Source organism: Chlamydotis macqueenii, chromosome 5 (assembly GCF_036417535.1).
Source record: "Chlamydotis macqueenii isolate bChlMac1 chromosome 5, bChlMac1.mat, whole genome shotgun sequence".
In the NCBI taxonomy this organism is placed as follows: domain Eukaryota; kingdom Metazoa; phylum Chordata; class Aves; order Otidiformes; family Otididae; genus Chlamydotis; species Chlamydotis macqueenii.
In genome coordinates this window covers 48775903-48786732 of record NC_141560.1, presented here as the reverse complement: position 1 = coordinate 48786732, position 10830 = coordinate 48775903, and the positions used below count along the sequence as shown (strand labels likewise).

The 10830-nt window shown below is 43.9% G+C and overlaps 1 protein-coding gene across 1 annotated transcript in view; it reads left to right on the top strand.

The window, feature by feature from the left end:
- The first annotated feature begins 830 nt into the window (after nucleotides 1-830).
- PRR5L (proline rich 5 like) overlaps nucleotides 831-10830 on the top strand; it is a 48088-nt gene continuing 38088 nt past the window's right edge. Inside the window, exons 1-2 of the mRNA XM_086748898.1 lie at nucleotides 831-880; nucleotides 2327-2396. The gene's annotated coding sequence lies outside the window, so the exon portion shown is untranslated. The remainder of the gene's footprint in view (nucleotides 881-2326; nucleotides 2397-10830) is intronic.

Sequence of the window (10830 nt, the reverse complement as noted above, 5' to 3'; positions counted from 1 at the left end):
TAAGCAGTTAGAGAAAACGATACTGTTTTACAGATTTGGTCTGTCTCCTTTAAACACTTGAAAATCTCGGCACTTCAAATTAATGAGTAGCTCTCCAAAAGCCAGCATCACTACTTGAGTTACACGTTCCATGCGATGGCTTGCTGATTGCAACTAAGTGTGGCTTTTTAATCTCCTTAAAGACCCCGAATAACATGTGATTTACTTTTTTTTTTCCCCAGCAGCTTCCTGTCCGGTACCTGCCGCAGACCGTGACAGCCGAACAGAGCAAGCAGCGGCCGGAGGAACGAACCTTGAACCGTGCGATCGAAACGAAATCCGGCGGCCCGTCCCCTTCCCCCGTGCCGCACGGTTCCTTGCCCTCCAGGACCCGTTTCTTTCCCCGCAGCTCGGTCTGAGGCCAAATTCCGCGCCCCGAGCCAGGCCGGCGGCCGCTACCCTATCTCTCGGCCGAGCCGGCGGGACCCCCTCTGGGCTGAGGGCGGGGCGGGAAGGGCCTCCGGAGCTCCCCCATCCTTTCCCTTCCCTTTCTTTCGCTAAAGGTCAGAAGAATTTAAACTTCCTGACTCTGCCGGGACGACTCGGGGGGCGGGGGGGGGGCGCATGGGCTTCCCCTACCCAGCAGCGGGGTGGGTGGCTGAGGGAGGGAGGGAGGCAGCCGCCGCTCCGCCCGGCTCGGCTCGGCTCGGCTCGGCCCGGCTCTGCCTTTTGTCTCTGCTGGGAGGAGCCAGCAAGAGGCAGATTGTAAAAAATAAGGGCTGGCCGGCAGCCAGGAAGTGTAAAGCCCTGGCCGGCTGCTGGCAAATTCCGGCAGCTCGCGGCGGAGCGGCGGCGCGGAGGGGCGCGGAGGGGCGCGGGGCCGCGCTGGAGCCCGGCGGGGGTGAGTGCGCGGGGGAGCACGGCGGGGCGCTGGGCTCCGCGGGGTTTTGGGCGGCGGGGATGCGGGCGGCGGCGGCCCCCGCGGAGGGGACCTTCACCCGGGCAGGGGGCGGCTGGCGGGAGGGAGCGGGCCGAGCCGGCTCCCCCCCCCTCCCCTCCCCTCGCCTGGCCGTGCCTCGGGAGCAAAGCGCAGGCATAAAACCGGGGTAAGTTCTCAATTAAAAAAAATATTAAAAATAGACCCTCCGGCTCCACAGCGCTGCCGAGTGAGTCATTTCCAACCCAAATGTCTTGGTATAACGCTTCCCACCAGGAGACACAGTAATTCTGAAACCGAGGGTGAAGAGATTTTGCTCCCCTCTTTCTCTAAATAAATTGAATTAGCACGTAGCCGCAGCAAGAGGAGACAAAAGCCGTGAGTAGCAAGCTGCCTGTTTAAAAAAGTGAAGCCTAGCTCCATCCCTTCCTCCTTTCCCTCCGGCCTCTCTCCCCCATGGTGATGCCACTCGTGTTTCTCAGAGCCTCTCTGTCCTGGGAATATTTACAGTGCTTTCCATTTTCGTGGACGCAATCTACTTTTCGGTTCCTTCAGCCGCCAAACCCGTCTCCTGTCACCCTCTTCTCTGTGGGACATCGGCCACAGCCGCGTGTCACGCCAGCGGTGACCCTGTCAACACAGCTTCTGGCTGGCTGTGCTGGAAGGAACAGTCCGAAGCACAGCTATTTTTTTTCTGCCTTTTCCAGTCATATGATGATTTGTTCATGTAAGCGGGCTGTCTTGACTCGAGGGGTTTTTTTTTGTTTGTCAGCAACAAGTGCTGAGCATATTTATAGGTAATGCTGTAATTTTGTGGTGTGAAAAGTTTCAGTTATGCAGAACTCGTCGGTACCGGGATCAGTGCACGAGAGCTGTTTACATCTTGTGTATAGTGCTGTGTGTGCATGCATATTTATTGTATATCCCCATAGATCTTATTTCATGGCGAGGCAGCATGCACAGGACACAGACGCTGATGTGTAGGCTATGTAGATTTTTTCTAAAACAGATGCCACAGTCCAACGGTGCGGTAGTCCCCAGTGGCATAGATAGATCAGTGGAGACAAGAGGTTTTGTTCTTCTGATAAACTGACTTTCCTGAAACTAGGGAACCACCTGCCTAGGGATAAAATCCTGTCTTCTGACCCCTGTGAAGAGCTTTGTTAGCATTCTGGCAACAAAAAATGACCTAGATATGAAAATATGTGCCCTAAGTTACGCCAGCTATTTTACAGCCGTGTGAAAGATGCTAGGTTTGAGCAGATGATCTGTGGTAGCAACCCAAATGTAATGGCATTTCTACGTAGGTAAGTGGAGAATCGGGATGTAAAAGCACTTGCATTCTTTTTTTTTTTTTTTGGCTGTTTAGATTCAATTTCTCCTATTAAAGCTATTTATATTTTTTTACAGCCAAGAGAGACCATTGTGATGGATTGACCTGTCACATAGGGTGGAGAGTGCTGAGAGATTCCCGCAGAAGGTTTGTAACTTCTCCTTTAGCTATCACGTGTAAGAGATCCATGAACATAAAAATACTACCAAAGTACTGAACTAAAAAAAGAAAATATGGTTCTCTTGTGTTCCAAAACAGAAGAAAAAGCACATCCCAAGTAAATGAAAATTTCACAGTAATCTAATGTACGCTCTTGATACACAGTTCATAGAAAATGTCTGGCATTCTTGCAAAGATTTTAGCACCATGGACTTCTATGACATATCTGAGGGAAGAAAATTCTCAGACTTGGGTTGAAAAACAGCTGCTTTTTGGTGAAGCTAGGAAGAAACTTTTCCAGAGGTGGATTATTCCGTGATTGCCTGTGATGGGGGTGTCCTGAATCTCTGATTGAAAGAGCTGTCAGGTCAGGTACGGTGAATTGCACTGGGTTCCACATGGATGGTGCTTGCAAGTTGACGGTGCCAAGGGTAGGCAGGGAAGTTCAAGTGCACTCAAGCCCATATGGGAGTCTTTTTTACTGTGTCAATTTGATAGCAATATTTGCTTTTGGCAGTTTTACGGCAGAGTTAAGGTGACAGTTTCACATTTGTCTTCAGCCTTCAAGATAAAATTCTTTGTAATTATTTTTTATGCAGTGTGTTTGTGGGCTGCCTGATGTCAGCTGAGACTCTGATAAGACTTCCAGTGTTTGCTTTCAAAGTTCAGCTGGAGCACAGGTAGTGTTTACTGACTCTTCAGTCCCTTTTGGAAGAATTTCAGTTCCTTAAATTTCTAGCATCCAGAGGCACAGGAATAGATAAGATATTTAACCTTTTATTTGAGAGATAAGTAGATGTAGCTTCCATTCTTGTGGAAAGAGTGGAGGAATGGGACTTGAATGCATCATCAAGGGCTTAGAAGCGGCAGGCAAGTAAGTACTAGAATTGTATTCTTTTTGTAACTCATTTTCAATGAGTTCAATTTTCCTGTGTGGCGCCTGTAATATCTGTGGGTTTTTTTCCCCATAATGTACGGCTTTTTGTACTCATTGTTTCTGCCAATGTGAATTCAAGCATAAATACACACTGACTAAGTATGTGCTGGGTTCCAGGGCTTATTCAGCAGGGCATAACAACCCGTTCTTACTGCACCAGACGGGGCTAAGCGCAACTCAGAGGATGGAAGGTTGTGCTGAGGATTTTAGCAAAATCCCAGTTATATTAGAGCTGGCTGAGGGTGGGCTGGGATGTACAAGCGGGCTGCTTAACTGCCATGTTTTGTAGCCCCAGGGTTAAAAATGAGGGGTTTGCCTATGTTTTTAATAACAACAACAGGAATGTGAAAACAAAAAACAAACAAGGAATAAGTTTGAAGTGCAAGAAAGGACAAAGGTGATAGATTGTCATTCTAAGTTGCAGCAGAGATAGTTCCTAAAATAATTGCAGACGTTTTGTTTGATTTTGATGAAGTGGATCCTGCATGCTTTCTGATTAACATTCCTAGAAAATTAAACGGGTCTTTACATTTAGACTCATAAGACTTTTTTTGCTTCTGCAACTGTGTTCTCCCTGCCTTCGTGCTTCTGCCTGGCATCTTTAAGAAAGCATCCCCCTGGCTTTACCTTGTCTGTTCCCCTCTTGTAACTTTATGAATTACCTGGTGAATTTCACCACCTTTGACCAAGGACCAGAAGGTCTAAAAGGATAAAGTTTCTCTGAGCTTTGTGAAAATGTTTTTAGAGCCCATGCTGAAGGAAGGGCTCTTGGTGGGAGTTACCCCTCCGGCACATGTGAAATTCAGAAGGGAGTGTGATGTGGGAGAGCAGGGCTGGTTTAGTTCTGCTGCTCATGTAACTACTGATTGTGAACAGTTTACTTGTTGAGCAGCTATGGCTGTTATTCCTTTTAAATACAAGCCATCAGCTTCTCCGTATGCTAAGCAAAACTGCTGTGATCTCTACAGACTGTTCAACGTACTTTGTAGTTTGTTTCAAATGAGTTAATACACGCGTTTCCTGAATTTTGCAGCAGATGCTACTTGGGAGTTATTGGAAACAGGTTGAAGCTGCTAAGTTAGTTTCTGGGTTTGAAAACACGTTTGTCAATTCAATCCAAAGGCCTTTTCTACAGCAAAAAGTTTGATAGCTTGCTCATAGTTGTGTCGTTCAAGTGATACATTCCTGGCCTGTTTTGCCTCAGTTGGGATGCACTTATTAGTGCATCTGTTAAATACTGTTCCCATCAGGGGAAGGAAATAACTATTTATGTGCCTGTCATCTTTTTTTTCTTGTTTTCGTGCTACGGCTTGTTCCCATACAGCTGTAGTGATTAAAAGTCACTCTGATAATCAACAGGGTTTAAGACTGGTGGGCCTGGGAATAACACAGACCCCTGAACTGGGGGCCTGAGCTGCTTGGAGTACTACTTTGCTATTAAATTGGTTGTAGTTTTAGAATGTAACAGCTTGAGTAAAGCCTCACTATAGAGTTGGAGACAAAGCAATGGTGATTTTAACTGCTGTCTGCCGCGAGCTACATCTTGGTGGGTGAAACCCAAAAGAGGGATGCAGATAAGCTTAAAAAAAAAAATCTGTGCTAACTGCCATGAATTAGGACAGCACTGCACTGAGTTCATTTTGAAAGGATAGTTGCTGTAGCTGTCATGGATACAACTTTACGGAATGCCTAAAAATCCCTAACACTTTCAGTTAATCAGAAAATGGTGATAATATGTCGAGTTTTCCCCCTCTTATCCCTTCCTTTTCTCTATTGGATGGGGTTCTTATTTAAAGAGAGGCAAGTGTATTTTTTCAGTCCCAATCCAGTCCATCAGTTTTATGGTTCTGAAACTCTGCTATGTTTTTGCTTCTTGCCTTTCATAGCTAAGTTTTTGGTGTGGTAGTTGCTTGTGCAGGGAATTCAATTTGTTTCAACCAGGTGGTTGTTAGTGCATCTAATTCAGGTTTGTCTCTAGCTTCATACTGACCAGCGAAGTGATTCTACTGAGGTGTCCTCCTCTATTCTCCACCCAAGCATTTCTGTGTGTTTTGCAAACATGTGGCGCCTTTTAATAGCCATAACAATTTTCTCCATTTTTTTGAATGATGTGAGTCCAAAGAATTAAGTAATTTTTTTGAAACAACACAGAAAAACTGTGGTAGAGAACAAAATATCTTTGTTGTCTTAGATGCCACTCCAATACTGGAAATACAAAATATTTCATTTTCTATATGTTCTTTACTATGACCTGATCTCTTTAGTTCATATTGAACCGGCTCGCTCTGTGCCATAACTGGTTTCTTACTTCTTTTTAATGAGGAATTGTACTATCATGTATATAGATGTGAAGTAGCAGTCTTAGTTATAACTGGCCATTAACTTCAAAGGGTTTGCAGCGGTCTCTGAATTACAGAGAAGCTTTTCAGAGCATGGTGGGATGTAAGCAAAGGTTTTTCCCCCTCCTCTTCTCATATATTTCCTCTCATTCAAAGCAGAGTTTCACTTTGAGTTTCAGGTTTGCTTTAACCTCAGGAACTCAAAGCATAACTAAGTGGAAACCACTGAGTTTCTTTTCAAATGTTACATGGCTCTGCTATCAAAGCCAAGTTAGATTTGTTTGTGAATTTGTTTGAGATATATTATGAATAAAGGCATGAGGTGGTTCCAATTTGAAGAGGAAATATGGAAAGGATTGGGGAGGAAGGCAGGGATGCTGGGATCTCATTTGTGAAGATGGGTGTGTACTAGGAAGATAGGGAAGGTGAGATCTAGGGAAGGTTTTGGGTAGTCAAAAACTAGCAGTAAAAATGTTGGTTATATGGGTGCATTCCAGAGTGTCAACACTTTGTATTGAGAGGGCTGTTTTCCCATATTCTGTTGATGTCACTTCTTTTACATACTTCATCTCAATAGTTAAAATCTATCAAGTTTAATTAAGAATAGGTGAGGCTGGGGGCATTTTAAGTTGCTGCCTTCATGCTGGGGTAGCCCGGCAAAATAATAATAATAATAATAATAATAATAATAATAATAATAATAATAATAATAATAATAATAAAGTTGATACCTTTTAGTATTGAGTCAGATTTGGAAAGGAGAGGTAGATCAGATGAATCCTTGTTTTCTCCAACTCTGTGGAATGATTTTAAAAGCTTCATTAAAGGAGCTTAGAGGGATTTTTTTGTCTGGTGAATAGGATCCTGGCTTGGGCAGTGGAAGACCTGGGCAAATCACTTCACTGGTTTTGCAACTTCATTTCCTCAGCCAGAAAATTGAGATAATTATTTTCACTCTTATTAGTAATCCTCCACAAGCTCTTGATGAAAGGAGCATTTTGCAGGACTGAGTGGCCCATCCACCCTGGGGCTGAGCCTTCCTGGGATACCCTGTAGCTTTCCCATGGCGCATCGTGGAGTGTGGGTCAGGCAGCCCCGCCAGTGCTTGGCAGTGGTGTGGGGTTGGCAGGAGGTGTGCGATGGGGCTGCAGGTCATGTGCTTTGGCTGGCTGAAGTCCTGTATTTGCCAGCTGGCACATAACCTGCATGGAGAGCTTGAGGAATCACCTTGCATTCCCCCATGGCGCGGCGTCTGGGGCACAGCCGAGCAGGGTGCTGGTGGACCACTGTCCTCCTCCTCTCCTGGATCCTGCCCTTGTGCTGAGGAGTGCAATCCTGTGGCCTGCGATCCCTGATCATAGCTTCACTAGAGTTTCCCCTTGCAAAATTTCTCAGCTGGTTTTGTCAGTGGGATCTCAGAAACAAGGGACATTAATATACTGGTGGAAGAAGCTGTCTTTTAAAGACTGCGACTTGAATTAGTCTTACTGACAAGATTCAGACCTGAAGGCTGGTCAAATCCATGGGCTGTGGATTAGGCACTAAAATTTTCACAAGTTAGATTTCCGAAGGTGTGAAGGCAGGAAAGGGTGAGGGTGTAGGAGGGACCATGCCTTGAGACTGGGCCCCAGACTGCCTCCAAAATTTTTGACACTCTTGCTTTCAGTAACTTCTGACTTACATCTAAGACACAACTTCTGATCAACGTTAACCGGAAAGGACCTGTGTTAGTTATTGAATAAATCTTGATTTTTATCATCTTCCCTCCTTCTGAAAAGCACACCTTGTTTATTTTTAAGAAACTGAGCAATTGGGGCCTATAAGAGGAACTGAATGTGTTGTAAATTTAACAGTGGTAAATGCTGTCTCTGTTTTAGAATTCGAACTAAGTTCATGCATGTGCATATGTAGTTGTGATGACCTAAAAGGCTTGAAGTTGCATGTTATGGGCTGTTTTTCCACTTCTCAGTATGACTGCGTAGCAAATAAATGAGGCTTTTTTTTTTTGTCAGAAATTGTCTTCAAATCTTGTCAGTTGAACTTGAATCAAGGATTTTGCCAATCACATACTTTGTTAAAGGTTCACTGGGCTGGGAGAAGAATCAGTTAACAACAATCTGTGTATTCTGTGTTCTCTGTGTATTTTTCGGTGTCTGAGGTAGAATGAAACCACCAATTATGGGTCTGTAGGCCTAGTACAGTGGGGGATTTTTCTTAAGATTAGGCTTCTTCCACACGTAAAATCATTACAAAAAATTTTTCCAGTACCTCAAGGGGGCCTACAGGAAAGATGGGGAGAGACTGTTCAGTAGGGCCTGTTGTGACAGGGGTAACGGTTTCAAAATAGAGGGAGATAGATTTAGATTAGATATTAGAAAAAAAATGTTTACAGTGAGGGTGGTGGAACACTGGAACAGGTTGCCTAGAGAGGTAGTGGATGCCCCATCCCTGGAAACGTTCAAGGCCAGGTTGGATGGGGCTCTGAGCAACCTGATCTGGTTAAAGACGTCCCTTGCAGGGGGGTTGGACTAGATGACCTTTGAAGGTCCCTTCCAACCCTAACCATTCTAAGATTCTATTATTCTATTCTATGTTGCAGGTTTTAGTTTGTTTAATTTATGGTTGTAGGTCATCAACATCACAATTGCACAAAGGAGAGGAAAATGGGTAAGTAGATATCTTTCTTCAAGAAAGGGCTGGTTTTTACCACTGAAAGAAATTTAAATGGCAAAACATCACTTGTGTGTGTAACCCCTCAGTCTCTGTTGCTCCATTTCAGGAAACCTGGGAAATGCTTGTTTGGATGAATTGAGGATCCTGTGATTTCTCCACTCTCCCTTTCCCTCCCTTGCCATCCAATTTAAAGTTCCTTTTTGACTTACGGCTTTTTGGTGTGAATTTGGAGTGAAATAGTGTTGATGCAAGTTTTTCTTTAAGAAGCAAAACCAGTTGTAGCTTTTGCTGCCCCATCACTTCCATTAGGGGCTGTTGCTCTGAGTCTTGCAGGGAGAGCATCAGAGGAATTTTAAATGGTCTGCTCTTTTGTTAAATCTCAGTTACCATGGACTTTTGTTTGTTTGGCCCAATATTATCAAGAAGATTCATAATTTGGAGGAATTGCTGCCAACTTTTTTCTTTGAGTTATTCTTTCTTTAGCAGAGAGAAAGAGAGAGATCGAGGTATATTGCCTGATCTTGCTTTTCCTCCAAACAGTCAGATGTACTTTGGTCTGTTGGGAGGGAACAGTCTTCTCATGAAATCATTTTATAATGATTTCTCTGTTGGTTTTTGTGGCTAACAGAAAATAAATGATAAAAAATTCCTAGCTTGATGACTGTAATGTTTTTATAAATGCCTGTATCTGTGTGAATTGGAAAAGGATTTGTCTCCATGCTTGGTTCTTCTCTTTAAAGATTCAGATTAATCCTAAAAGTGTTTACTCAGATGTGATGAATTAGAAGTGGATGAAATTACATTGTTGTCAGATTGACTCATCGTCCTGCTTTGCTCCCCTAGTTGAGAACATTGACTTCCAGCTCTGAAGAGTCTGCTCACTCAAAAACCTGGGTTTTACACAGATGACATATCTCCCTTGTAAGAGATCAAGAGGGTTTTGAGATGATAAAAAAGACCAGGGAGTAGGGCAACTGGAAGGGAAGGAAGAGCAATACCTATCTCTCTGACTTACTTATGACAATCTTTCCAAAAAAGACATGCAGGGTCATTAAGTGAGATGAGGAGAGTGGGGAATGTTTTAGGAAATATCAACTGGCAAGTGATTTGAAATGCCCTGATGCCACGTAAAACATCACCCCAGCAGCTGGAGCGTGTGGCAATGAGAGATTATCTTGGTGTGGCTGTATCTCTTCTCCAGTGGCTGCACTTTACTCTCCAGGTCTTTGTGCCGTCTGTAATGGTGAGAGCATTGCTTGGTGGCTAGAACATGCTGCACCCTGGTGCCTCCCTTCACTCTGTATGAAAGGGAAAAAAAATAATAATTGCTTCTCTGTAAATCTTTTTCTAGTTTTGTGGTTGATAAATAATACAACTATGATTATTTGGCGTAGGTTTTATTTTGTAGTCTTCTAAAACACTTGAATTTTAGGAAGAGGAGACTAGATGCGAGGGGGTTTGGACTGAAGATCTCTAGGAGGACGATATCTGTTTCTGAATATTTCTGCCTAATTCTATGAGAGTTTTCATGGCAAACTGAAGAGGAAAATTATTCCTTGCTGGACTCAGCATTTTGCTAAATACTGTTCATTCCCAATAGCTAAAATAGCCTGAATACCATGAGGGCTTCTTACTAACCTATAACTATGTTAATGCCTTGCTTGCCACAAGGGTAGTTTCTCTCAGTAAAAAGCCAAAAAATTGCACACTGCAGAATGCACACCACGGACATTGCCAACAAACTGCTAATGCAACTTCCCTGTGAAAATGAAGCAGTATTTACAAGGCTGCCTTGCTTTGGGGGAAACTTTCAGTGGGAACCAGTTGCTGTGAAAGGAAAATCTGGTCTGATGGAAGTGTTTGGTTGGGTTTGGGTGCTTTGTTGTACCCTCAGGTGCACAGGATCTGCAAACTACTTGTGCTGAAAGTCTGTTTTCTAGTAAATGCTCTGTTACTTAAAGCTTTATGAAACTCTGAAAATAGTTTAAGTAGTCTGTGGGCGTGGGGAGAGGATGGTCCTACTCACGGACTTTGGCATTTCCAGTTCTGACAACATGAGGGTCAGTTATGTTTGGATACCGTTTGGCGGCTGGCCTGCCCTCACAGTAACAGTTTGCTATGCCTGCCATTTAGCAGCGGTTTAGATAAGATAGGAGAGATCTGTATCTTTGAATCTTGAAGAAATGAAAATAAGACTCTGAAACTTGTCCTAAAGCTGAAGATCTTGTCTTAAATTCCTGATGAGAACCTAAAGTGAGGTTGAATTGACAGTTGCATGGGGTTAGGGAGGAAGGGGGAAGAGGGGTGTCTTATCTGCTCTTCGCAGACAACAGCTTGTTATTTTCTGTCAGGGTGACTTTGACGGAGATTAAGGAAAACAACATGTATGTTTCCGTGAGCAAAAACAAGCACATTCCCTTGGTAAGAAGTGTTCAGGAAATCTGTCGTGGGGCCCTGTGTAATGCCACGGTTC